The sequence below is a fragment of the Megalobrama amblycephala genome, linkage group LG9 (assembly GCF_018812025.1).
Source record: "Megalobrama amblycephala isolate DHTTF-2021 linkage group LG9, ASM1881202v1, whole genome shotgun sequence".
NCBI lineage: Eukaryota > Metazoa > Chordata > Actinopteri > Cypriniformes > Xenocyprididae > Megalobrama > Megalobrama amblycephala.
This window is the reverse complement of record NC_063052.1, coordinates 16057866-16071297: the sequence shown is the minus strand read 5'-3', so window position 1 is coordinate 16071297 and position 13432 is coordinate 16057866. Positions and strand designations below refer to the sequence as shown.

Here is a 13432-nt window from a genome sequence, read left to right as displayed (position 1 = left end):
GCTATAGAATCTGAGGTATACTTGCGTTCGACATTTGTGTCTTTAAATGGGGATTCCCTTTGTCAGAGTCTTTGGCTTGGAGAAGGGTGTTTCCCAGGTTCTTTTGATTTGCTGCAGGTCTTTTCAGGTCCGGATTGATGTCGTGGGAAGCAAATCACATTCTGGTGTGCTGGTGGAGGAGTGGAGTCTCCCTCATGGCTGAAGTTTGAAGTTTTGAGGCGGGCAAAGACTGTAGAGTCATTGATTACACTTTGCGGAAAAACTTAACTTAGAACATGAGACTCAATGGAAAAGAAAGGAAGCTAAGTAAAAGAAAGAAATGTGAGACGAGAGTAGTTGGATGGCTTGAATGAAGCTGTTAACCTATTTTCATCTGATCTTGATCTGCCTTTGTCTTGTCGTCTTGTCTGTCTTGTCTTTGTGTACTGAATTTTTAAACTGAGGTGTTTGTCCAACCTCTTTGAGGAGTGCTGATCAACTAGGTATCGTTTTTGTTACAGTGGTGGTTTTTCTCCACTCTGATCATAAATGATCTCCTGGTCTCAACTTTCTGCTATTTGCAGAGAGTATAGTTTAGACATGATTTATATGAAACAAATACATTTTACACAGATTTCATTCAAGCCAAAATTTAAGTTATGAACAGAGATTTACACTCATACCAAGCAAGGCACACTTTCAGTCAACCATTCAAAAGTTACAACAATTACATGAATTGCGAGTGATCTGAGCACAATAGTCACAAGTATAGGTTTTAGACATGATGTAGAATTATGCAGTTGAACAATGTTTAATTACAAGTCAGTTTAGAATTGTTTTGGATGATTTTATGCAGTTTATATGAAAAAAAGTCTGTGGGTTTCTCTGTGGATTTCAACTCAATACAAGTACAAAAGCCTGTTTTGTATCTACGTTTCAGGGATCAAACAACCTCTGCCGTTGTCTTGGTGGAGCTCGAGCTGTGTCCTCTTCACACCAATCCATCTTTTACTAACTGCTTAAGGTTGACATCATCTTCCTCCACTAGACTAATCTTTTACAAGTTTGCAAGACCATAATGTACTTAGCTGGGGGTTTTGTAGACTGAATGGAGTCGCAAATGACAGATTCTCTGATTTTGGGTTCAGCGTGTTGATTTGGGATTGAGATGAGTTTTGTATGGAATTATGTTTGAATGAATCATCTTGAAGACTCATTTGTGTTTGTTCGTCCTCAAATCCTACACTGATGTTGTTGGCATAATTTATGGCCATCAGCATTGCTTTGACATTGCTTCTTCAACCTTTATTTAACCAGGAAAGACTCACTGAGATTATAAATCTCTTTCACATGAGTGACCTGGCCAAAATGAGCAGCAATACAATGAGTTTCAACATAGACTTACACAGTACAAACAAAATAAAAAACAATTACATTTCACTGAATCATCTTCCATTTGATGAATGACTACTTTAAATTTTTCCAAAGACAGCACATTTTGTAACTTCAGTTTCGATTGAAGGTGATTCCAGTCAAACGGGGCTGCATACACAAACGTTTTCTTGTAGATTCTGCACCTTATCAGCGTTAACACCTTATGAGCATGCCCTAACAGTCACTATACTCTCGTCTTTTATAAGCAAACCCCCATAAAGAATATGACATGGGTAACACTGCCCTCTAGTGGGACATTGATGTAATAGCTACAATAAAGACAGATAATTACTTCAATAGCCTAAATGCACACGCATGTACTACATAGCAAAAGTGTGTTGCACTGATACTACATCTTAAGCTACTTGTTTATAAATACTTTTTTTGCTGGTTTTACTGAAGTCACTGCATTTGTAAGTAAGTAAAGTTTATTTATATAGCACCTATCACAGACAAGGAGGGGTCACAAAGTGCTTTACAATAAAAATAAACAAATAAGATAAATAAACATAAATATACTCTACAAATACCATCAATGCAAACAAGCAAATCGAATTGTTAATTAAAAGCTTGTCAAAAAAGACTCCACAGAACCCATAGTTCTCAACTATAGTTCTTCATTTCACATGTCCTGAAGATTAACGAAATTTGTACAGGTTTGCAATGACATGAAGGTGAGTAATTAATGACAGAATTTTCATTTTTGGTGAACTAACCCTATAAGGACCTATCAGCCTCTGGCATCTAAATTTTTATAACAGAACTTTGTTGTGGCAAGCAGGGCAGGGCCAAGAGCTGTGGGAATGGAGCAAGGCCAGTGGCGTGATTGCTAGTGAATACCACCTGTGTGCCACACCAGTCTCGTCTTACACTGTCATCACTCCTCCTTTTATCCTTCCGTGAAACTTGATGCCAGTGTTGCCACATTTGTATTTGTCTCTTATCAGAATAAAGACTTAACGAAAGGGGGACTCTTTTGTAATAGTTCTACTTAACCAGATATCAGATCAGACTCATTTGGTTGGGAGGGCCTTAATTCAACAATAAATAGAGCATCATTTCTGAGCACAATATTATTCAACTAGACCCTCTTCACAGACTGCTGGTATGTATTAATATTCATATCTATGTTTAATAGCCCATTTTTGGTTTGAACTGTTTTGACAGTGCAATATTTGAATATTGGATAAATAATAAATATAGCAATAGTTTATAAAACTATTACTCCAAATATTATATAAAAAAGTATTATTTTGTTTAAAGTCAGATAACTGCTGAATTGTGAAGGTCTTCTGTGATACTGATACATTGATGAATTCCAGGTGAGTTGGATGTTTATGCACTCTCTACACCATTATGATTATAACTGTAACCATCATTGTAATTTGAATGGGAAAAAAGAAATTTATTGTATGCAGTTTTTAAATAAATTTGGTAACACTTTCACTAGATATAAATTTGCAAAACTCTTGGCACAAAACTCTAGACCAATCACATTTGTGAATGTCATGTTCATGCTTCACAAAAACACAAAATAAACCAAATGAGTTTGTTGATAATTAAGAGCAGCTAGATTAAATTACATTAAAAACATCACAGTTACACAATGAAACACAATTTTCACAATGAAACACAAAGTTTCATTAGGTGGAAATTGTTCAGTCTATCGAATGGACTGAATATACTCAGTAATACTATATCACTAAACTGAATATTGAATAAATTTGTAATTTAACAACATGTTCTATTAATAGTACTGTGACAAACTTTTGTCTTCTCGGTGTGGAAATGAGGGAGGCAGGGTCTGAGAGCAGCTGTGCAACAGAATTTGTCCCTTTATTAACACAATTTTTTATAAATAAACAAAAAGAAAGCACATTCAGTTCGTATACAAGGGTCTTGATGTAGGCAGATTAAAACATTGTTGAATATCAAATGACAAGTGTCCCCAACTAAGCAGGACAAAGGTTTTGGCGGCAAGGAAAAAGTGTCTTGCTGCACTCACTGCAATCCAGTAATGACAAAAGAACATTCAACAAGAATCAGTTGTATTGGTAATTTGTCGCTAATAATTAAGATTTTAAGAAAAGGGCAAAACATGGCTAAGCAATAGTTTGTTAATAATTCTAAATAGCAGACAGACAGCTTGAAGTATTGGTACATTTGTTCAGGGTTTGTGAATGTAAACAAAGCAAAACAGTAAAAATGATAATTATATATGATGTCCACATGAGCTACATCTCTTTGCGCAAACTTTGATCATACTCCAAATTAGGAAATCATAATGCAGCTAAAATAAATTATGAGAAACATAAATGAAATAGAAAAAAGTACTTGAATAAGAAATGTTAAATAAAGACAAGTAAACAGTCAGTAATTTGCAAAAAAAAAAAAAAAAAAAATAGCACAAATAAATACAGTAAAATAAAGATACAAATTAAGTTCTTTAGGTCTAGCAGTAGTATTCAGGTACAAAATACTATAATGTATAAATTAAATATAGATTAATCCTTATTAAAGCTAAAGAAGCTTAGTCAAGAGCAGATATGAGAGATGTATTTCATTTTTTTCCCCCATTTCACATTTAAGTAATGAAGATGTTTTTTTTTTTTTTTTTTTTTTATGAATTTATTTTTAGTTAGCTGTAATATATGCTGTAAAGTTTTACCAAATTGTCTCAGTATCATGGGTGTAGAATATGCAGGGGATGTGTTCCCCGCACTTTTACTTAGACATAAATTCGTGCCCTGCACTATTTCATTGGAAAAGTGTGTTCACAGAGGTTTTTAGTCATGCCTTTAAGTCATGGGTTCTTCTATGGCCTATTTTTATTATTATTATTATTATTATTATTATTATTATTATTACTATTACGATAACAATATATGTTTCATTGTTTAAATGAGGATGAGAAATTGAAAATTACTCCTTCATATGCTGAGATGAGGTGATGTGTTGTTGTGTCTTATATCAGGATGGCCATCCATGTGATTTTGTTTCTAACACTTTTTACTGGACTGTGTGTCGCTGATTCCAAAGGTACGTTTAGAATAATACAAGTAAAAATGGCTGGATTTAAAAATCTGTAACCATTGTGTATCATTACATATCAATCAGATTCATTTATTAAAATTATAGGTAATTGAAAGCTTGTGATTTATTTATTTACGTATTTGTATTGCTTTGTGTGGTAAGCAGAGTGGGGCTGAGAGCCTTGGGAACAGAGAAATTGCTAACGAGCATCAGCTGCGCGCCACACCGGTCTCGTGTCTCACACAGAGCAGCTCCGGGAGAATAAAAGGATGAGTGAAGACAGTGTAGGAAGAGAGAGGACCAGGCCTGGATTTAGTTTATTTTTGTGTGGCAGTCATCTGTGAGGGACTGCTGATTTACTGCCAATATTTTTTTTTTTCATGTTTATTTTATAAATAAAGTTTGTTTGAACGTTCGCCGGTTCCCTACTCCTTCTTGGACGGCAGCCGTAGATTTCCCACAGCAGCGAGGATTTTAACCTGTTAGCCAGCATCCCCGCTTTTGGAAAATCCCAAGAAATGACATACCCAAACTAAAACAGATACAGTTCATGAACCCTTTGCACTAAAAGCACAAGTAAGGTCTCATTTGAAAGCAGACACTTTGCAGTTTATGGTAAATAATTAATTAATTATTGTCACAATGAAGAAAATAGTTAAAAATAGCTTCAAAATTTTGAAAAATTATTAGAAATTTATTTTTATGAAATATATTTATGAAAATAAAAGTGAAGTTGGCCTTGTGGCAATCTAGAAATGCACTGCAGCTAAAGCCACATGTCTGACCATGTTATATTTCAAATATGAAGATAAGTTTAAAATTCTGAGTTTTATTACATGTTTTTCAAGACCATGTCATGAGACTTTATTTAGAAAGGACCCTAAAATGTTAACTGATGTTTATTGTCATCTATTGAAGTGTATTGTCTATATTGTGTTTGTGGTGCTAACTGCCCCATTCAGTTCAGTCTGCCCTGAACACATTCACACCTCTCCAGCCTACCTATGGCTCTAATTATTATTTTCTTTTGTCCCTATTATAATTACTGATGTTCTATTCAAGATGATTTAATCCCTCATTTAATTCACCAAACTTCTCACTTCACCTTCTTTCAAACTGTATCTAATGCCCTTCTTGGGAAAAAAAAAAAAGAGAGAAAAAAGTGAGCTTTACTATTCAAAATGATTTATTTGCATTAGCTCAGAACAGGTGCATCTCTGGGCTCGTTAGCATGTTAGCTTAGCACACCAACAAAACACGACACTTTATAAGATTAAAGCCACGTTTTTGCTCCAAATTTACTAGTCGATTGTTTTAAATAACCTTCTGTTATGTGGTGTGGCTTCGGATCAAAAATCAGACAGAAAATATATAATGTAATGCTATTCTGCACAATGAGAAAAGCTATCTCGATTAGCATTGCATTATAAATATAATCTACTATTATGAATACCTGACATGGCGTGAAGAACACAGATAAACCACATATCGTCACAATCGTGTATTAATTACTTTTAAAAGTGATGTTCTGTATGTTTATATCAATGATTATAGCGATGTCTGGTAGCCTCTGTTAGTTCCTTCTATGTCACATGATCTCCATCATGTGTCATAATTGTGGACTAAGTGTGCACAGAGCGCCCTCTGGCTGCAGGTATGAGTTGAAAACACAGTAGTCAGTGTATACAGCGCTCATATGACGACAACAGCGCTTTTGGGTAAAAATTTAATAAATATTTCTCCTCTGTATAGAAAATTGACAAACGTACGAGAATCCATCAATATTTATCCAAATGTGGATGCTTTTAAGCTAAAAGCCCTGAGGGATGTTATTTTGTGGAGTTTTTTCATGACGATCTCACAGAGTTTTTTTTTTTTTTCTCAATGGCTGAGGCTGACGCTCATATTTCAATGAAAAGGTAACGACTCCGTTTCTCATATTCATAACTCCTGATGCATATTAACAAATAATGGTCACTATACGATGTTGAGAGTAAAATAAAGATTAAAAATTGAAGCTCGAGTCTTAGATCTTTTTAATGATGTATAGTTTGTCAAGGTAATTACATTAAATCTAACAGTAAATTTGAGCTAATTTAAACAAAGAAGCTTCGGTGCGTCGGCGCGCCAGTACAGGTTAACAGGTTAAAGGTTCAGCGAAGGAAGCGGGAATCGGCGAAAGTTTAAACACACTTTAATTATAAAATAAACTAACACAAAACAAGCAAAGTGGCAGCCCCTCATGGATGACTGCCGCACAAACATAAACAAAATCCAGGCCTGGTCCTCTTGCTCCTCCTTTTATCCTCCCGGAGTTGCTCCGTGAGAGACATGAGGCCCTTCCCATGGCTCTCTGCTTGCCACACTTTGAACATGTCTTATCCTTTTTTTTTATTGATTTCATATCATATTGAACAGGGAATCTTGCTCTTTATGCCATCGCTGTGCAGTCCTCCACAGACAACCCACTGGGAGATGCTCAACATGCAGTAGATGGAGACAGAGGCTGCGTCCGAAACCGCCTACTCAATGAGTAGGTACTTAATTTCAATAAGTACTTACTTAACGAGCGCCAAAAGAGTAGGTACTTAACAGCCAAATCTCGTTGAGTATGCGAGATCTGAAAATAATCCGCCATGTTGACGTTATCATGTGACCTACGACGTTATCACAAGTGCAACAACTTAAAAGATATGAATTACAGGTTTAATTCTTCTATCTGTTAATATCTTGATATTGATAAACTGCTTATTTTGTGGTCTTGTTGAAGAAACAGCTGCCAGTAATTTTGTAATTGTAGTAGGCTACAACTAATATATTTTGGGTTAATTTAAAGTTCTTATATTTTTATAATGTGAGTTTATTTTTTGTTACAAATACCCAAATTCGTGTGAATATGTTATTAATTTCTTTATTTTATATGCAAAAATGTCCATCCACAAGCATAAATCAATTTTTTTCCCCTTTTTCTTGTTGAATTAGCTCTAGTTTCATCCCTCAGGCTTACAATAGTAAATAAAATAAATACTTTTATGCATTATGATGTATTCAAAATATTTAACCTTGTCATCATGCTTTATGTGTGTATATAATTTCAAACGATGATGTATACAAACACATTTTTATGTTTTTTTTTTTTTTTTTTTCATTATTATTGTTCAAGATACAACTGGTATTTTCCCTGATCTTGTATGTTATTATAGGTCCTGCAATAAAATAAAGATGAGTGACAGGTGCACTAACACCTCACAGCACCAGTAACTCCACAACCCTATAGTGCAGTTTTCCTCAGTGTTAGCAATGTCTGAAGCCAAAGAAGACATCAGCAGCTGCTCGAAGATCTCGCCTTTGAAGAAGACTGTTGATTTTATACTCAAAAAATGTAAGTAAAATCTACTTGAAATTAAGATTACCTCAGAATGAATTGCTTTGCTAGCACACCCCAACATTAACCATAAACCAAAACTTAATTATATTACTTTTCATATTACTTCTTTAGTAAAACAAGCAAAATGTAATGTTTTGTTATATGACAGCTGTGCATGAACACACACTAGACAAATACAGCTGATGTGAATACATCTCCATTTATAGTCAATGAAAGCATGAAGTAATAAAATATATACATTTACTGATAATAGCATAATTAATAAGTAAAGAATTAATAAAAGTAATAATGACAATAATTAAATAAATGCATGTACAAGTCAACAACACACAAAACAAAGCTTTATTCAAACGTATTGCTCTAACAATCACGTATTTACAGTCCTGCTGTCATCTCACACAGCTGTGCCGATTCTGCAGCTTTATTCTGATGAAGCAGCTGATGAACACCTTCATCCATCATGTCCCTCACCGCTGCTCTTCTCAATGGGGACATCGTTGATCCAGAGGATGAGGAAGACCATGATGATGATCCTCTGAACCCCACAAGCTTGAAGCAAGAGTGGGAGAAGATGTGCAGGACAATCTGGCTCTGCTGTGTCTGCTGCAAACATTCATGTGCTCTCCATCAGCATGACTGAATAAACAGATTAAAACATTTTACAATTCATTCATGTCAGCATTCAGTTTCTTGCCATACTTCATTTCATATTTTTACAATTACATGATGATTTCTTTTGTAGCTTCATTACTTTTGTGGTGTGGTGGCCTAAACCACTGAGCTGGTCAGCAGAAGGTTGCTGGTTTGATCTCTGCAGCGTCTCCACCAGTGTGTGCTTGATCCAGACACTTTACTCCAGGTTGCTCCAACGGTATCATCCCTGTAATAAGAGCACTGTTAGTCACTTTAGATAACAGCATCTGCCAAATGTAAATTAGATTTTTTTAAATCCTTTTTTGTTAGTGTTTCGAGCACAAACGCTATTTGGAGGCATAAAGTGTTAGTTCACCCAAACAAATAAATTCAGTCATTATTCACTTGCCTTCACGCTGTTCAATCCCTGTGTTCATTTTTTTTTTTTTTTTTTTTTTTTTTTCCTGAACACAAAAGTTGATTTTGATCAAGTTTGTCCAGCTAGTTTCTACAATATCAGTCAATGGAGCCTGACGTCCAGAAGCTTCATGACATTATTTGATGATGCTTTTGAAGCTTCAGTGTATGAACTGAAACCAGCAGAACAAACTTGACCAAAATCACATCCTCACTGTTTGGTCTTTGTCTAGATGCTCTCGCTGGCTCTGGGCTCACTGAGGATGAAGAAATCACATCAACATCAGGTCAGATGAGGCAGTAAGGGCAGGAGGAGTGATGGAGAGTCTCATCCATGACACTAAACCATTTCCAGGATCTGCTGTGTCTCTCCATCCTCAGTGCTCACACCCATCTGAGGACATTTCACATCCTACAAAAATACACAATCATAATACATCATACATACAGTCATTTTAGCAGTACAATATTATCTGATTTCTATATTAGAAGTAACAAAATGATCTTTATATTTGTGTTTCAGGTTTTCCTTTTTTTCACAAATGCCACTGTCATCTTTCCTTGTAGGTCCTGCTCCAACACAAAGCTCTGCAACAAATGCACTGACATCAAGAATCAGAAAAATACTGTAATAACTCTGTTCGAAATTACAATAATTAAAATAAACTACAACTTAAGATTTAAATAGACTTTATATTAATTTCTGTCCCTGTAACATCAGACAAGATTCAAGTTTCCTCTGAGATTTATGTGCTCAAATCTACAAATCCTTAAATTTTGAGGTAGTTGAAGATTTGTTTTAACTCACTTTTTATCCAACACAAATGTTATTGTTTTATTAAAAGTACTAACAGACAAATAAAATAGATAACTTATATCTGTCTAGTTAAGTGTACATTTGTTTATTTACATTACTTGCATTCATGTAATGTAAACAGTGTTGACAACAGTGAATTCTACATAATAGCACACACACATCACTCATGGAACATAATCCATCATGCATAAGTCATAATACTTTATATATTCTTAATATTTTCCTGTCAGATGTTACATAAACATTTAGTAAGCATCTTTAAGATGTATCCTCTTCGGAGAATTAAGTTATGTGTGTTTACTAGAGCTCCCTGTTATCTATACAAAATAAAACATGTTTTTACAGTAAAATCACAACTATACTGTCTAGCATCTTTACACATTCAGCAGTTTACTCTACAGTAGTTCAACAAATGTGACTTTAACACAAGAACCGTGTTTTTGGTTTTCAATACTCACATTTCAATACACAGCATCCGCGCATAGACTCGCTTTTCTCCTCCGTGTTTGATATGACGTATCCTCTCCCGTGGCCTCCTGGGATAGAAAAGTATCCATCGAGGAACACTTCAGAATCTGGGCGGAAGCAGTAGGCCATCCGGGAACTTCTCTAATACTTATTTATGATTACTGAGGTTTCTGGCATACTTATTCGCTCGCCTACTGCTTTTCCCCTATTATATAGTAGGTAAGTAGGCGGTTTCGGACGCACTTTAAGTAGGCGCACGGCCGAATCTCGCGAGAATTATTATGTCACCTAGGTCATTTTCGCCTACTCTTTTTGCTTCTGACATACTTACTCGCTCGCCTACTGCTTTTCCCCTACTAAATAGTAGAGAAGTAGGCGGTTTCGGACGCAGCCAGAGACTCAGATGCCAGGAAGGGCTCATGCACTCAGACTAAATCTGAGTTTAATCCATGGTGGAGAGTTGACCTTGGAAATGTCTACAGTGTAAGCAACATTACCATCACTAATCGTGGAGACTTAAAGTGGCTTAAAGGAGCTCAGATTCGTATTGGTAACAGTCTGGACCAACAATGGAAACAACAATGCACTGTAAGAAATGTTTCAAATGTTCTGTCATCTTCCCATGTTTATGATGTTCAATCTGGTTTAACACTCTGGAGTCTGAGGTATCGCCGGTGATACCACCTTGGTTTTTTTCTTACCAGTGTGAAAGAGACTCAAAATACTCCATCAATGTTGCACATACAATTAAGAGTTATACACCATTTTAATCTGTTGAATATCATCTTTTATTTGTGTACACTCAGAGCAAAAACAAAATGTTGTGCTTTTTGCAAAATAAAGAAAACTAACATGATGCGTGATCTGTCGTCTCCCTCTGAACGAAGTCCAAACTGATAGTTCTCAGAAAATGAACTGTAACTTAGTGAATACTAATGACAAAAAAAATGAGACTTATGTCTAAAAAAACGTCGAAATGTCAGGTTTTAAATCGTGTAAGTCAAATAAAAAACAAATATTCTCTGTTTATGTAATCTGTATGAAAAAAGAGCCATGTCAGAAGTCTGTGATTCAGCTCCTTATCCACTAATACGGCCACGCCCACGGAGGGAGCGCTATTCAGACGCAAATTCTGAGGCAACACATGCATACATCATCTCAATCGTGTATTTATTGTCTTCGAAAGTGTTTTGCATAGCCATAGTTAGCGATCTCTGGAAGCCTCTGTTAGTTCGGTTAGTTCCTGGATTGTTACATGACCTGTTCTTCTTTAGATTAATTTGTGGACTAAAGGTGCATAGAGCGCCCTCCGGCTGCAAGTATAATTTGAAAACACAGTATCCAGCGCTCACAGTGATGACAATAAATATTGAATAAATATTACTCCTCTGTATAGAAAATCGACAAACTTATGAGAAGCCATCAATATTTCTCCAAATGTGCATGCTTTTAAGCTAAAAGGCTATATGAAATGCCATAGAGGTAACATAATTGTTCAGACACTTTGCATCATAGAAATACATTATATTTTAAAGAATATAATAGAATACCATTATTTTAAATTGTAATAATATTTCACAGTATTGCTGTTTTTTCTGTATGTTTGATTTACACCATGATGAGCTTGATACATGATCACAGAGGGTTTTTCACAGCCTACCTGTCTGAAAGAGCTCATTATTTATCAGGTCATTACAACTCATTATGCGATTCTTTTGTCTTCTCAGGTGTAAATCACCCATTATTCATGATGATTCACACCTCCACGCATACTGTGTTTTTTGACAAAAAGTGTCTTACAAAATTTAAATTTATCTATTGTTTTATATGAACGAGTAGGCAGGATAATTTTTAAATAATTTTGAAGCAAAAACTCTAGTCTACAATCTGTAATACCCAGAAGTATTGTGAACACATATACAATATTATTTTTTTGGCTTATTTCAGTGACTTAGGATGTTTTTTGTTTTTTCTTCAATAACCACACAAACGTTATTCCTTCAAAAATACAAACATGTACATACATGTTTCTCACATATTTTGGTAGCCTAGTTTGTGCTGAATACAGTGTAATGACACTTTTTCCATTAATATGTTTATGAACAACTGAAAAAAGCACAAATGTCAGGGTATGTTAAAACTTCTCCAGGCCCCAAATCAGCCTCAGACTCCAGAGGGTTAATAAAACAGGAGGCAAAATTTAACCTCCTCCACAAACCAACCACTCAGAGAGCTACAGCCATAGAGATGTACTTTACTTGAACATATTTTATTCAGACTGATTAGACATTTGTAAGTTTAGACCATTGTTTCTTGTAGTGCTGTACAAAACCATTTGATTTCAATAGAACTTAATTTAATTTGTTAGACGTGCATTGTGTTGCGAAGCCTCTGGTTTTCATTTTAACACTGTTCTTTATGTATTTGCAGGGTTACAACTATTCTCACTGTTCCTGTTGGCACAGAAACATTTTCATTTGAGCCTGTTAATGGCCGATATGTCAGCATTTTTTTACCTGGGAATGATGAAGTCCTTACTCTGTGTGAAGTCGAGGTGTTTCCAGGTAAGTGACAGAGAGAGAAGAAAACTCTGATAGAATTTATGTACTTATTAATGTGTGTATAACTGTTATTATTTTATTAACAGAAAACTACATACCGATGTACATTTGTGTTCCAAGTGAGTGTTCTACATTTCTTTGAATGTTGTCGGTTAAACATTTGTACAACAATTAGTTCTTGAATCTGATTGGCTGATAATTCTTTCAAGCCATGCAATATTCTACCAGTATCACCACAGGAACCATTTCACCATTTAAATCACTCCGCCTTCAGCACTCTCACAGCGTGTGTCATGGCAATCAAACAAGTCCATCATATTTTTACAGATACTACTGTTGTTGTGTCACGGAATGTAATTTTAAGAGTGTTTTGGGTAAGAATGTAGTTATTTAGACCATGCAACTTAAAATAAAAAAATAAATTGTTTAGGCATTTTTTGGAGATGTGAGCTCTAGGCTGTTCAGTGCTAATTTACCCACCGAGATCACCTTAAAGGATTAGTTCACTTTCAAATTAAAATTTCCTGATAATTTAAAAAAAAACTAAGGTCTTTGATGAAAACATTACAGGAAATGCTCATCTTGAACTAGATCTCGTCTTCTTCTCTATTAGAATTCCAGCAGTGTAGACACTGCCATGTGTATTACTGCCCTCCACAGGTCAAAGTTTGAACTAAATTGTATATAAAAATTAGTTTGACC

The 13432-nt window shown here is 35.2% G+C and overlaps 1 long non-coding RNA gene across 1 annotated transcript; it reads left to right on the top strand.

Annotated features, from left to right (window-relative positions):
• Nucleotides 1-2194: 2194 nt before the first annotated feature.
• Nucleotides 2195-8372, top strand: LOC125275140. The gene is made up of 5 exons (XR_007186388.1): nucleotides 2195-2518; nucleotides 2677-2735; nucleotides 4388-4452; nucleotides 6865-7828; nucleotides 8237-8372. It is a non-coding gene; the product is annotated as an uncharacterized LOC125275140 (long non-coding RNA).
• The last annotated feature ends 5060 nt before the right edge of the window (nucleotides 8373-13432 follow it).